Source organism: Eurosta solidaginis, chromosome 2 (assembly GCF_040869045.1).
Source record: "Eurosta solidaginis isolate ZX-2024a chromosome 2, ASM4086904v1, whole genome shotgun sequence".
NCBI classification, from domain to species: domain Eukaryota; kingdom Metazoa; phylum Arthropoda; class Insecta; order Diptera; family Tephritidae; genus Eurosta; species Eurosta solidaginis.
In genome coordinates this window covers 222,688,153-222,704,389 of record NC_090320.1, presented here as the reverse complement: position 1 = coordinate 222,704,389, position 16,237 = coordinate 222,688,153, and the positions used below count along the sequence as shown (strand labels likewise).

The following is a 16,237-nucleotide window of genomic DNA, read 5'->3' as shown; positions in this document are numbered from 1 at the left end:
CAAAGCTCCTTTTCGCTAAGACATAGCTTATTTTGTTCGTCAACTACCCTTTAAAAAATCTTTTATATAAAAGTGGGCGTGGTCCTTAACCGGTTTCGTTAATTTTTCTTCAAAGCATTCCTTATATTAAAGGCAACCTCTCTGCCGAAGTTTGTTACGATAGGTGTAACGATTTTTTATTTATTATTAATAATATCTGTAAAATTGATTTTATCACAAGTGAGCGATGCCACGCCCATTTAAAAAAAACGTTTCCAAATTTTTATCAAGAGTCTCAATATCAGTGCACACGTCAAATTTCAACATTCTAGGTGTATTATTTACTAAATAATCAGGTTTTTTGTGTTTTCCAAAATGTTATATATATAAAAAGTGGGCGTGGTTATGATCCGATTACGCTCATTTTCGACACCAATCTATTCTGGGTCCAGGTAAGCTCGTGTACCAAATTTGGTGCAGATATCTCAATATTTACTCAAGTTATCGTGTTAACGGGCGGGCGGACGGACGGACGGACATGGCTCAATCAAATTTTTTTTCGATACTGATAATTTTGATATATGGAAGTCTATATCTATCTCGATTCCTTTATATCTGTACAACCAACCTTTATCCAATCAAAGTTAACATATATGTTCAAAGCACGCTGAGTATAAAAAGTTTCGATATGAGGCGAAAAATCGTACGGGGGAATCTTGCGATCAAATTTCAAGAGACTTCGTATTAAGCTGCAATCTTGGAACTTCGTACATAGTTAAGAAGTCGGTGCCATTAAATGAAAAGGGAGAAAAACTCCAGTAAGTGGTGCACGGATTGAGATATTTAAAAATCTTGTTCGAATTTGGAGAATTTTGCGGTTGAGTTTTAAGTAGCTATAGACCTGGAACTTTGAGCAAGGCTTAGAGGCCAATAAAGATCCAGTGTTGAGTTATTGATTGATTTCGAGCAGACATCTGTAATTCGGTAATCGAAAGTTTCACCTAGTCAACACAATCAATGCCGCTACGCGGGGTGATACCCTACAAACACACTGCTAAGCAAATAGTGTATCTCTTTTTGAAAGCGAGATAGGCTTAGCCCTTTTTGTTTGTACATTTTTATGTGAAATTTGGAAGAAAGAAATAACCTAATTCAATAGTGTTTATTGCATTTGGAACCAAAAACAACAATTTGAACCGTTTGCAGTGAAACAATAAAGTGAAGCTAACGATTAAGTGAAGTGAGAAAATATTAAGTGAGGTGTAAAAAGAATAAAGTGATGTGAGGAGCAACAATAAATGTGATTTGGATGACTAACCCGCAATATTTTGACAATGTTTTAAATTTACGACACAGTTTAACCTTACTGAATTTCGACTTAGCAAAAAATGAGGGCATATTTAAACCGAGTTTTAATGACTTGTTATGGAAACGCATTTACATTGGAAGCAGTAAGGAAGGCGGTCGGCATGATGTGTTGGTGCACAGTGGCTAGTCATTGTCGGCTGGGGCGGGTCCTTGCCAACCTTACTGTTCCTGCGCCATAAACAGAAAAAAGGTCATATCATGCCTATCAAAATGAACTGCTGTCAAATTCGAAACAAACTGACAGAAGCGCAGAGACCGACTCAAAACGCTTATAAATTCAAATCAAAACGACATCCGGTCGAACCGGATGCCACGGACAACCCGTTAACATTCCAAAATTTAAAAATTCAAAAATTCAAAAAAAAAAGTACCGAACCGGACATGGCCGGTTACTAACGCTGAAAATCGGAAATAAAAAAAAGCTGAAAATTAAAATACAACAAAAGGGCCGAATATAACTTGGGGGCGCCGCGGGTGTTGTTGCGACGCCCGGTGCATTTATCCCACCCTCAAATAACCATGGCCACCGACGCACCTATTTTTCGGTGGCCCCTTACCTGTATGCCCTAAGTGCCTTCTAAAAGAATAGGGTAGTCAACATTCCCATTTTAATTACAATATTTATTCACAATTCATTATAGAAAAAAAAAATATATAAAGTTCTAGCTAGTTTTGGTTATCATCGTAGGGGGTTTGTGATTGTCTTGGTGTCGTTGGTTGCGAGTGTATATAAGTTACATACATACATACTTGATCTATGCACATACAATTTTAGTGTTACATGGTTTAGCCCCTTACTCATTTAGCCCTTACATTAGTACGTTGTTACATTAATCACTTATTATATGCTTTGTGGTAAAACTTATTTTTTTGAGTGTAACTAAATATCAATTTGGTATAACGCGCATATTACAATGATAATAATAATATGTAATATGTACTAAGAAAATTTGTTACAAAAGCAATAAAGATAAATTTTATATAGCGCTATGCATTATATGCACGTATATTACCTTCTTCTGGTGGTTCGAACAATATTGCTAGCAATAGTAATTCATATGTGTAGATATATATATATATATATATATATATATATATATATTGTACTTGAATGATATAAGAAAAGAAAGTTTAAATCTTCTAGCCGATTCGTGCATAAAATTTCCTTTTTTTTTTCTAACATTTTATGGGTGAGCTCCAAAATGAATCGCTAAAACGTTTCTCGTGATAGCGCCGGCTTATTATTCATAAAATGTATAGAGCTAAATTTAGACATCTTAAGGTGACAAAATATATTCTAAAAATGATCGAAAAAAAATGTATGTTTTTCTTTTTATGTAAAGCTAAGGCTTAGGTAGGTATTAGGTAAATGGAATTATTCTCGTAAGTTGCTGAATACAACCGTGGTTATATCTAAAGAGCTTGGTTCAATATAATGTAAAAAAGGTGCATTCACAAATAAACGGCGTATGTCGGAATTAGTGTTACGCGTTCTAACAGGCAGGTGCTACTTGACCTGACTGAGACAAAACTGCCTGTTTCTTTGTGAACAAACCTTTAAAATGTGTAAATATACTAAACTGTGGTTACATTCTTTAATATCTTGTTAAGTTGCAAACATGAGTGTTCATGTGGTAATTCTTTTGGTTGGATAAATCTTACAAGCCAAATTTAAATAGTGGCAATCATTTTTATGTAACTTTTCTTCTATAGTACGTTAAACTATCTGTTCATCTTGTATGTTTATAATTCAAAAAAAAAAGGAATGTCGTAATTTTGACAAAAAAATTCGACCCTTGTCGAATGGTTTACCCGGGCTATATGAAACCCTCTAAGTACCCCTTGGAAGTTCGTTTAACTACCCTGCAAAAATGCTCTAGTCATTCCACGCCGTTTGACCCGTTACTATACAGTCATAGGTTATGTTCTTAGTCACATTTGCATGGCGTGGGTAAGTTTCAGGACCAGAATTTTTTGTAGGGTAATTACATCTAAATTTATACCGTGCTGGTACTTACATGGCCGACAGAGTACGTACCATGGGTCTCTGCCGGCGTGTTGTCGTTGGTGAAGCCGACCTTGCCGGTGAAGTTGACACTGATGTTGGTTGTGGTGCGCGGTCTTGGGCGCGCTGTACTGGTACTGTTGGTGGCTGCTGCGCTCTGGTCCGAGGTGATCAATTGAACCTGGTGGCAATGAAACCTCTGGATGATCTGGCGCTACTTCCGGCTTTCGTTGTATTATGCTGCAGCGTACTGCTGGCCCTGGAGGCGGAGGTGGTGTTGGATGTTTTTCCAAAGGTGATATTGTACTTCGTGAACGTAGAGAAAGGGGTGTATCTTCGGATACCAATGGTTCTCATCACATTTAACTCAGTGCCGTCCGAATCCGTATCGAAATCACTAACACTTTCCTCGCTGCGGGTGGCTGTGAAACGCCGACCTACTTCACTAGATATTATTTACGTTGCGCTTGTGTCAACACGACACCACCGTGATAAGGTCTATTCCCACTTGTTCGTACTTCTAGTAATTGGGCCTGCAATTCCTCGTTGCAGCCTTTTGGTTCTTCCACAATGCTCGTTGAATATGCGCACGGCGAGGGTGTTTTGCGAGGAGTTGAATATAGTCGGGGATGTGCAGTTGATGTAAGCAATAGCGAAAATGACGCAGCACTAATTCTTGCGTTTTTCTTTGTTTTTTCCCCGGACGGACAATCGTGGCCTTTTCCTTTTAAGTTTTTTCCAAAATTTTCTGTCTTCATGGGTGTGTATACGATCGGAAACTCAATGCTTCTTTTTTTCGCTGGTGATGGCAGGTCTGTCTTTTTCCGGTTTTCGATATTTTTTTATCGCCACTTTCACCACATCACTAGGTGTGTTCGCGTGAACACGCTCCCAAGTGGATCATGGCCGTAGACCGTAGCAGCAGACCGTAACAAACCTGCTTCGCTTTGAAGACCTGACGATGAAGCGAACAGGAAACCGGATCATCTGTGGGAAGCTACTGTCAGGAATCTTTGACGACAAGCAACGTGGGGCACGACCCACCCCTGAGATAAGAGTCTCAAAGTCCTACTACGAAGCTAGCCGGGCAACATAGGTCTATCAAAAAAAATTAAGTCAAGTTGGGAATAATTTCTGTTTCCTAGTTATAAGGGCTTTGCGGCAATTAGACATTTGTTATGGAGAACTCGTCAAAACTCCGAAAGATGATTCCTAGTGGTTATCGCTCCCACCGGAATGCAAAACAAAAAAAAGGTGTAGACATTTTGATCTGGAGAACTCGTCCAAACTCCGAAAGGCTAGTCCGACCTAAGCGTGGACTGCCAGGGTGTTCACGGTCCTCGGTGAGTACGCGTGTGAACAACCTATGAGGTCATTGCTCGGGGAGAATACTGAGCGAGATGTCCCCGACCGCCAAAACGCCCAGACAAAAAAAAAGTCCAATTGGTGGGTATATAAAAAAAAATCAAATTGTAAATTGGCAAAAGAAACGCCCTTGTTGGTTCATTGCGGACGAATATCCGAAGCATGGAAGCGACCTATCAATTTCCCGTTTAGGTCCTCGAGATCATACAATGCATTGCCTATCTTTCGAAGCACGCGACATTTCAGGTATTTGGGTAGGAATTTGGCGTTAATGCCCTGTTTGAAGTTACTTAAGGCAAAGTTTTTTCGGAAAACTTCCTGACTTTCCTTGTAGTTGACCTGTCTAGAGCGCTTGTTATAGGTGGTTACTCCCCTATCCTTGGCCTGATCTAAATTTCTACGGATCTGCTCGCGAATATTAGTCAACTTGTCAGCTCGGCTTACTACCGTAACTTGGTCTTCCCGAAGGCTGCCGAGTTTCCCTAAAATGTTGTACGTCGAGGCATGCTGGACCATGTTTTGGCCATATAATGCAAAGTATGGAGAACACTGAATCGCCGTATGAAAATCACTTCTCAAAACTGATAAAATCTCGGGTATATGCTTATCCCAATCGGTATGGTCAGGTTTATCTTTCAGGAAAATCCTAATCTTAGAAACAATTTCTCTGTTGACGCGTTCGGATGCGTTCGCTTGGGAAGAATATAGCCCCGTCCTCACGTGCGTCACCCCGTAATTTACTAAAAATTGGTTCATTTCCTTCGAGATAAACTGTTTACCATTGTCACTGTGAATAAACTCAGGGACCCCTACAGCTGGGAAAATTTCTGAAGCGAAGTAATGTATAACGTTAACAGTGGTGGTTCTCTGTATGGGCTTTAGCCAAACGTATTTTGAAAAATGGTCTAGTACTATGAAAAGATATTGATTTCGCCGCTTAGATCTCGGATACGGCCCTAGAAAGTCGCAATATAACCGCTGAAATGGCCTTTCGGATTCAAAGGTACTCCCTATAGGTGCTCTCGACTGCTGGTTGGTGGGTTTTGCCGTTTTGCAGGTGTCACAACGCTGGACGTAGTCCCTGACGTCCTTAGCCTGCTGCGGCCAGAAGTACTTCTACCTAACACGTTCTAAGGTTTTCTGCCATCCGCCATGGTAACTCCGGTTAGCGTCATGTGCTAATCTCACTGCTTCCTCAGTCAACCCTTTTGGCAACCATAAACGCCACAGCGAGTCTTCTTCCCCTTCCATCCCCTTACGAAACTTAACTCTTTTGAAAATTACACCGTCCACAACTCGTAAGTCCGGAAATGATTCCTCGTTTTCGGTGACGGTCCGAATTAAGTCTAAATACTCGTTGCTGCTAAATTCGGGAGAGACTAAATCTATTTCTCCGGGTGTGGTGGTGAAAGTTAACTCGTCAGCATCAAAACGCGACAGTGCGTCTGGTACTACATTCAGGTTGCCCTTACGATGTTCCATTCTAAAGTCGTATCTTTGCAGTAAGAGTGACCATCTCGCTAACCTCCCGCTTAAGTCTTTCTGTGTCATCAACCACTTGAGACTGGAGTGGTCCGTAATAATCCGAAAAGGTAATCCTTCGACATAGGGTCGGAAGCGCTTCACGCTGATTATGGCTGCAAGACATTTTAGCTCGGTTACTGTATAATTGCGTTGAGCATTATTCAGCTTTTTCGACACGAATGCGATTGGATGCTCAGCGCCCTCATCATCGACCTGGAACAACACTCCGCCAACACCTACTTTGGAAGCGTCGCATTGTATTACGAATTCCCTTGAAAAGTCTGGTTGGGCCAAAACAGGGGCGGAACTCAAAGCTACTTTTAGCTTTTCGAAGGCCTCTATAGCTTCAGAGGTAAGCTTGAACGGGCCTGCTGACTTACGAAGACAGTAGGTCAAGGGACCTGCCAAGTCAGCAAAATTGGTAATAAACGCACTGTCTAAGCTTTGGGCAATTGAGGGCGAGCAGTTTAATAAGAGTTATAAATGAGTAATTTTATGTGCTTGTAAGCGTATGAGTCGTGGCACAGTGGCTGACGTACCCGACCAAACGCCCGGGGTTGCGGGTTCAACTCCCACCAAGCATTCCTTTTTTTTTAAATTTATAAATTATTATTATTAATGGACTGTATTGAGTTTATGGGGTTTTTGATTTAATGTATTCCATTTATTGAGTTGGGTAGTTTTAGTGTTATTGGTGTATTTAAGTCATGGGAGGATGCATAGCATCAGTACACCTTTATTTATTTAATTTGGGGGCGAGCACCGGGGGGCTCTGAGGCTTCGCTCTACTGAGCCACCTCATCCTCTATTTGAAGAACCCTTTAAATGTGATATGGAGGCGAGCACGGGACGGCTCTGAGGTATTGGCACCCCATTTTCTAAAAGAAAAACCTCTATTTATTTAATTTGGGGCGAGAGTTGGGCACTCTGAGGTTTTGCTCTAATGAGTCACCTCATCTTCTATTTGAAGAACCCCTTCAAAGTGTGATATGGAGGCGAGCACTGGGCTCTGATGTATTAGCACACCATCCGAAGAACCTCGTTTTTAATTAAAAAACTCAAACTATGTCTTTAGAATATTTCACTAACCAGTTGAGAATTACAAGCACACTCAATGGCTACTGAAACAAACGAACGAAAAATGTTCATAGTTTAAGTCGCTTAAACATACTCCCCCCCTTAGACGGCTTAGTCGTCTAATGAAACTTCCATACGAGCCAGTATCCGGCTCGAAGGACCATGTCTAAGCTTTGGGCAATTGAGGGCGAGCAGTTTAATAAGAGTTATAAATGAGTAATTTTATGTGCTTGTAAGCGTATGAGTCGTGGCACAGTGGCTGACGTACCCGACCAAACGCCCGGGGTTGCGGGTTCAACTCCCACCAAGCATTCCTTTTTTTTTAAATTTATAAATTATTATTATTAATGGACTGTATTGAGTTTATGGGGTTTTTGATTTAATGTATTCCATTTATTGAGTTGGGTAGTTTTAGTGTTATTGGTGTATTTAAGTCATGGGAGGATGCATAGCATCAGTACACCTTTATTTATTTAATTTGGGGGCGAGCACCGGGGGGCTCTGAGGCTTCGCTCTACTGAGCCACCTCATCCTCTATTTGAAGAACCCTTTAAATGTGATATGGAGGCGAGCACGGGACGGCTCTGAGGTATTGGCACCCCATTTTCTACAAGAAAAACCTCTATTTATTTAATTTGGGGCGAGAGTTGGGCACTCTGAGGTTTTGCTCTAATGAGTCACCTCATCTTCTATTTGAAGAACCCCTTCAAAGTGTGATATGGAGGCGAGCACTGGGCTCTGATGTATTAGCACACCATCCGAAGAACCTCGTTTTTAATTAAAAAACTCAAACTATGTCTTTAGAATATTTCACTAACCAGTTGAGAATTACAAGCACACTCAATGGCTACTGAAACAAACGAACGAAAAATGTTCATAGTTTAAGTCGCTTAAACACGCACTGTACCAATTCGCCATGCCCACAAACCTACGCACTTGCCAAGGGGATTTAGGGATCGGGAAGTTTTGCATTGCTTCTACTTTTCCCGGATCCACTTTCAGACACCCGCTGCCTATCAAGTATCCTAAGTAGCATATTTCCTTCTGACAAAATTTACTTTTATCCACGTTTATTGTCAGCCCTGCGTTTCTCAAACATTGGGCCACTTCCTGTAGCAATTTCTGGTGATCCTCAAAATTAGTGCTACATATCATCAGATCGTCCAGGTAGACAAAGACGTTCTCTCGCAGGCGCGAAGGGATTGCCTTGTCCATCAGCCTACTCATAGTCTGCGATCCATTGCACAGACCAAATGGCATTACTTTGAAGTGGTACAGAGGCCTCCCCGGAACTGCGAATGCTGTTTTTTCCTTAGAGGACTCTGTCAATTTGATCTGGAAGAACGCCTCCTTCAGATCAATGCCACTAATAAAATGCGTATCCTTCAGTCTGCTCAATAAGCCGTTGATATGAGGCAGGGGGTACGAGTCTTTCTTAGTAACCGCGTTGACCTTCCTGGAATCTATGCACAGCCTAACTTTACCTGGTTTCCGGACCAGTACTACAGGACTACACCACGGGGAGTTGGATTCTTCTATAACTCCTAATTCGAGTAACCTGTCTAGTTCTCTAAAAGCTTCGGCTTGCCTCGGTGGCGAAAGAGGGAAATGTTTGCTTTTTATTGGTACAGCATGACCGGTGTCTATGTGATGCTCCACTAATTCCGTTTGTCCCAGGCCTAACTTCTCGTACGAAGGGAACGTCTCGATGACCTTTTGCAATTCTGATTTTCGTTCTGGTGACAATTCGTGCAGGTTAAGCTCTTCTTCCTTCTCAAGTCTACCCTCTAAACACTCTACGCTTGGGAATATTCCGGGAGCTAACGCAAATGCTCTCCAAAAATCTACCCCGAAGTATGCTTCTTGGAGAAGTGAGGGGACAAGGTAAAAACGAATAACCTTTGTGATATTTTTAAAGGTGACCGGTAGAGATACTGAGCCTAAAATTTTTTGCTTGTTGCCGCCCGCGGTATATACGAACGCATGTAAGGGCTGATATTCAAAGCCGTTATCCTCTAGGAATTCTACTCCGTTTTTCCCTAAGATGGAGACTTTGGCTCCCGAGTCCAACAGCCCTACAAGGAAACTATCCTTAATTCTAGCCTTTACTAAAGGCCTTTCATCCTCGGTAAGCGTTAACGTGGTGGCTTGCAGCAGTCTACGCTCCTGTACTCTCCTGTGGTATCTCTTCCTACACTTCAAAATATTGTCCGATACCGGATATTGTTCAAAAATGGTATGTCTTATTTGTTTATACCTATGTTCCCTTTCTTCTAGGTTTGGTGAAAGTTGCGTTTGGCAAGCGATATCCCTATGCTGGTGTCGCAGAATTCTAATGGGCTCGCTCATCGCGGATGAGGACGTTTGACTCTCGGATTCAGAACTATTCGAATTGTCAGTACTGTCAGGGAAGGTTATTATCACTTTTGAGGGCTCTTCTGCCAGGGTACTACTGCACCTCGGAAGCTCACCACCTCCATGCAGAGATTCACCCTCTGGTTCAGCGCACGGGACGACGCCTCGAGCACTGGCTGATGTGGGAGCTATGAAGCCGAACGAGGTTCCCCCGCCTTCTCGCTCGGGTACTGGTTTCCCTGCCTGCGATGGTCCTTAGGGCATTTAGGAGTGAATACACCCTTGTACCCACATTTAAAACAAAAAGGATTTTTTATGGGTTCCTCACAATATATATAGGAGTGCCCCATTCCCTGGCAATTCCAGCATTGGATTCCCGAGTAGTCCGGTCTTCTGCTGCGTCGATATTCCAGCGCCTCTATCTGCGGATCCATCTCGCCGTCCTCGTTTTCCGTCCTCATGTCCGGGGTTGTCACGCGTGCTTCGCTTACATGCCGTCCTGGGTAAGTAGCTCCCAACAGCTTCCTTTCTTTCAGCACTGGTTCACCTCTGCGTGCTACATCCCGTAAATCATGAAGGTTCCTTACATCTGCGTTGAAAAGCATCAGCTTAAGGCTACTGTTGACGTTTCCTTTTATTATGTCAATCAGTAAAAGCTCCGATATTGGCTCCCTTAAGCGCGCATTCAAGGAGATTATGTCCGCGTGAAACACGTCATAACACTCACTTGCTTTTTGCTTCCGCATGGAGATCTCCATCATGATCTCGTGGTCAGTCTTCAAAGTGCCAAATTCCCTTTTCAGTGAGTAGCACAAAAAGGCATATGTCGCATTTGGGTTTTGTTTTGTGAACAGCCAGTACCATTCTTCGGCTCGTCCAGAAAGGAACAAATGGAAACTAGCCATTATCTGTTCGTCAGGGCATTGTGTGCGCTCACACAAGGTGTTCAGTTTGAAAAGGAAATCGGCTACGCTCCCAGTGCCGTCGAATGCGATTTTCCGCTCCTGCGGTTTTACTGCTATGCTGCTTGGAGTCGGGTACATTGGTGGTACTCCCGTTGGAAATGGGTTACGGTCCATCCTACTTGCGTTCCTATTTTGCTGATTCGCTTGCTGCGTGGATTCGAGAGCGGCGTTGAGCTGGGCCATATTGGCTCTAATTGAGCCCATCTCTCTCCGCATTTCCTCCTGCGAAGCCTGGAACAGTTGGTGTAGCACGTCCACCCACGAGCCTCCACAAGTGGCTTCGTCCTGCATTCCTAAGGTATTCGTCCGATCACTTGAAGCGTCTCCAAAATTTCCCATTTCCTGATTTGGTGGTAAAGCACCAGCTCCTTCGGGTGCGTAGGTCGCCACATTGGCCACTAGCCCCGAGAGATCGTGCGCGTTCACGTGACTGGTGCTTATAGGTCCGTCCAGTTTCTCGCGAGGGTCATTCAGGTCCGAGCCCATGTTTATTAACGCGGGGTCTCCATATTGTCCGCCTACTGGGGTGTGCACCACCAAGGGACGCCTGGCCTGAGGGAAGGCCCTTCTATTTTTACTGCCCCGGTTCTGGTTTCCCCGGTAATTCCCTGCACTACCAAACGGGGTATTCCGGCCCGGTTGCCCGAACGACTGGTCGCGCGACATATTAAAAAAAAATGGTCAGTTATAGGTCAAAAAAAAACTTTTGCCACGTAAGGCAGTTAGGAATTCAAACAACAAGGTTTTTGTATATAAATTTATACGCAAAAAAATGAATAAAACTTTCAAAAGCTGAAAAAAAAACAGAAGCGATTAAGCAATTTAAATGTGTCGTGCAATCAATGGGAATGCTGACATTCCCTTCCCGAAGGCACTCGGGCTACAGGCGAAAAAAGAAAAAAAAAATTACATAAACTCATTCATACTTGTCCTTAGTGCTCCCAACCGCAGAGCGAGGGGGTCTTAAGGCCTCCCTCCGAGACTGGTTGGGGCCACTAGGGTCACTCCAGGCACACACGGGTTGGTCTCAACACGCCCAGCCGCAACGCAGGGGCAGTCTCCAGGGGCTTGCCCCTGGGACTGGTTGGGGGTGTTGAGGCCTCCCGTCCATTCTCGCTGGACACCCCTCCTGCCTCCGCCGCAATGGGTGGAGCGGTTTCGGAACCGCTCCCCCAGTCTGGTGGGACAGGGAGGAGTGCCACTCTGAATCCCAGCTCAACCCGTCACAATCCAGGTGGCACTATGTGTTGCCACCTGAGACGTGGGATGAGCTGGGGTCCTATCAACACCTACACCCACTCCAGACAACACAAAACAAAACAAATTCGGCAAAAAAAAATTTAACATTACAAAAAAAAATTGAAACCCAATTAGCGGACATATATATTACCTAAGCCGACTAACGGACAACATTCCGGGAACAAAAAAACCCCGCTACAAAAAAAATCTAGTGCGTGCAGCACTGCCTCATCGGGTGAAATAAAAAAAGTTCCGTATAACTTGACGTTAAGTCGCGTGGATCCCTCAGCTACCGGAGACGATGATCACTCCGGACACCCTGGTCGAACCATCCCACCGCAACGCAGGTGGCTGCTCCTGCGGCTGCTCACCCCGGACTGGTGGGATGGTCAACTTCACAAGTTGACCAGGAGTGACCCTCGCACCCGACGCCTCAGGAACCACGTTGGGCGCCATCTGTTATGGCGCCCTCAGCAACTGTCATCGATGATCATTCTGGTCAACTTGATCCGTCCAACCATCCCACCGCAACGCAGGTGGCTGCTCCTGCGGCTGCACACCTCGGACTGATGGGATGGTCAGCTTCACAAGTTGACCAAAATGACCAGCGCGACAGCGCCTCGGGCACCAAATCACGTTTGGCGCCATCTGTTATGGAAACGCATTTACATTGGAAGCAGTAAGGAAGGCGGTCGGCATGATGTGTTGGTGCACAGTGGCTAGTCATTGTCGGCTGGGGCGGGTCCTTGCCAACCTTACTGTTCCTGCGCCATAAACAGAAAAAAGGTCATATCATGCCTATCAAAACGAACTGCTGTCAAATTCGAAACAAACTGACAGAAGCGCAGAGACCGACTCAAAACGCTTATAAATTCAAATCAAAACGACATCCGGTCGAACCGGATGCCACGGACAACCCGATAACATTTAAATTTAAAAATTCAAGAATTCAAAAAAAAAATTACCGAACCGGACATGGCCGGTTACCAACGCTGAAAATCGGAAATAAAAAAAAGCTGAAAATTAAAATACAAGAAAAGGGCCGAATATAACTTGGGGGCGCCGCGGGTGTTGTTGCGACGCCCGGTGCATTTATCCCACCCTCAAATAACCATGGCCACCAACGCATCTATTTTTCGGTGGCCCCTTACCTGTATGCCCTAAGTGCCTTCTAAAAGAATAGGGTAGTCAACATTCCCATTTTAATTACAATATTTATTCACAATTCATTATACAAAAAAAATATATATAAAGTTCTAGCTAGTTTTGGTTATCATCGTAGGGGGTTTGTGATTGTGTTGGTGTCGTTGGTTGCGAGTGTATATAAGTTACATACATACATACTTGATCTATGCACATACAATTTTAGTGTTACATGGTTTAGCCCCTTACTCATTTAGCCCTTACATTAGTACGTTGTTACATTAATCACTTATTATATGCTTTGTGGTAAAACTTATTTTTTTGAGTGTAACTAAATATCAATTTGGTATAACGCGCATATTACAATGATAATAATAATATGTAATATGTACTAAGAAAATTTGTTACAAAAGCAATAAAGATAAATTTTATATAGCGCTATGCATTATATGCACGTATATTACCTTCTTCTGGTGGTTCGAACAATATTGCTAGCAATAGTAATTCATATGTGTAGATATATATATATATATATATATATATATATATATATATATATATTGTACTTGAATGATATAAGAAAAGAAAGTTTAAATCTTCTAGCCGATTCGTGCATAAAATTTCCTTTTTTTTTTCTAGCATTTTATGGGTGAGCTCCAAAATGAATCGCTAAAACGTTTCTCGTGATAGCGCCGGCTTATTATTCATAAAATGTATAGAGCTAAATTTAGACATCTTAAGGTGACAAAATATATTCTAAAAATGATTGAAAAAAAATGTATGTTTTTCTTTTTATGTAAAGCTAAGGCTTAGGTAGGTATTAGGTAAATGGAATTATTCTCGTAAGTTGCTGAATACAACCGTGGTTATATCTAAAGAGCTTGGTTCAATATAATGTAAAAAAGGTGCATTCACAAATAAACGGCGTATGTCGGAATTAGTGTTACGCGTTCTAACAGGCAGGTGCTACTTGACCTGACTGAGACAAAACTGCCTGTTTCTTTGTGAACAAACCTTTAAAATGTGTAAATATACTAAACTGTGGTTACATTCTTTAATATCTTGTTAAGTTGCAAACATGAGTGTTCATGTGGTAATTCTTTTGGTTGGATAAATCTTACAAGCCAAATTTAAATAGTGGCAATCATTTATATGTAACTTTTCTTCTATAGTACGTTAAACTATCTGTTCATCTTGTATGTTTATAATTCAAAAAAAAAGGAATGTCGTAATTTTGACAAAAAAATTCGACCCTTGTCGAATGGTTTACCCGGGCTATATGAAACCCTCTAAGTACCCCTTGGAAGTTCGTTTAACTACCCTGCAAAAATGCTCTAGTCATTCCACGCCGTTTGACCCGTTACTATACAGTCATAGGTTATGTTCTTAGTCACATTTGCATGGCGTGGGTAAGTTTCAGGACCATAATTTTTTGTAGGGTAATTACATCTAAATTTATACCGTGCTGGTACTTACATGGCCGACAGAGTACGTACCATGGGTCTCTGCCGGCGTGTTGTCGCTGGTGAAGCCGACCTTGCCGGTGAAGTTGACACTGATGTTGGTTGTGGTGCGCGGTCTTGGGCGCGCTGTACTGGTACTGTTGGTGGCTGCTGCGCTCTGGTCCGAGGTGATCGATTGAACCTGGTGGCAATGAAACCTCTGGATGATCTGGCGCTACTTCCGGCTTTCGTTGTATTATGCTGCAGCGTACTGCTGGCCCTGGAGGCAGAGGTGGTGTTGGATGTTTTTCCAAAGGTGATATTGTACTTCGTGAACGTAGAGAAAGGGGTGTATCTTCGGATACCAATGATTCTCATCACATTTAGCTCAGTGCCGTCCGAATCCGTATCGGAATCACTAACACTTTCCTCGCTGCGGGTGGCTGTGAAACGCCGACCTACTTCACTAGATATTATTTACGTTGCGCTTGTGTCAACACGACACCACCGTGATAAGGTCTATTCCCACTTGTTCGTACTTCTAGTAGTTGGGCCTGCAATTCCTCGTTGCAGCCTTTTGGTTCTTCCACAATGCTCGTTGAATATGCGCACAGCACGGTGAGGGTGTTTTGCGAGGAGTTGAATATAGTCGGGGATGTGCAGTTGATGTAAGCAATAGCGAAAATGACGCAGCACTAATTCTTGCGTTTTTCTTTGTTTTTTTCCCTAGCTGAGAGTTTAGGTAAGGTTTATTTAACAATTCAGAAAAAAATAAAAATAAAAATGCAAGGGTGTACGGTGGATAACGCAGTGGTGTATCTAGGGTCTGCACTTTTCTCCAAAGGCCAGGCATACGTAGCACTGAGCCGAGTAAAATCATTGAATGGTTCTCGTATAGAAGAGCTCGATTGTGCCAAACTAATGGAAACAACACCACGCAACGAGAAGGCTATGGACGAAATGGAGCGATTGCGCCAATTACAGTATCCACGAGAAAATAACATGTTCTGAAAGCTATTAGGTATACAAAGATATTGAAGCCTTCTTTATTTACGTTAATATATGTACATGTATACATACATAATATACCTGCTTCATTTCATAAAATACAAGTATGGCTCACATTTCTTTAAAAAAGTAAATTAAATCAAGCCACATACTCACTTGCAACAATCCCAGGCTGGCATATATGAACAATTTTCAGGAGTTTAAGAATTAATGTTGCTTGACGTATTTATTTAATATGTACTTTATTGTATAGATACAAGTGTTGTACGCATTCTGAATTAATAAAAGTAAGTTTTTCACCTTGTAAATCATAAGGCAGTACTCTTTTCCACCTAGAACTGAAAAGGAGAAAATAAAAATGAAATAAAACAAGTAAGGAAGGTTAAGTTCGGGTGTAACCGAACATTACATACTCAGTTGAGAGCTATGGTGACACCATAAGGGAAAATAACCATGTAGGAAAATGAACCGAGGGAAACCCTGGAATGTGTTTGTATGACATGTGTATCAAATGAAAGGCATTAAAGAGTATTTTATGAAGGAGTGGGCCATAGTTCTATAGGTGGACGCCATTTAGGGATTTCGCCATAAGGGTGGATCAGGGTTGACTCTAGAATTTGTTTGTACAATATGGGTATCAAATGAAAGGTGTTAAAGAGTATTTTATGAGGGAGTGGGCCATAGTTCTATAGGTGGACGACATTTAGGGATATAGGCATAAAGGGGGACTCTAGAATTTGTTTGTACGATATGGGTATCAAATGAAA

General features: G+C 42.4%; 1 protein-coding gene across 1 annotated transcript in view; it reads right to left on the bottom strand.

Annotated features, from left to right (window-relative positions):
- Nucleotides 1-15,792, bottom strand: part of LOC137240619 (uncharacterized) — a 507,794-nt gene extending 492,002 nt beyond the window's left edge. The window contains exon 1 of the mRNA XM_067767109.1: nt 15,627-15,792. The gene's annotated coding sequence lies outside the window, so the exon portion shown is untranslated. The remainder of the gene's footprint in view (nt 1-15,626) is intronic.
- Between the last annotated feature and the right edge of the window lie 445 nt (nt 15,793-16,237).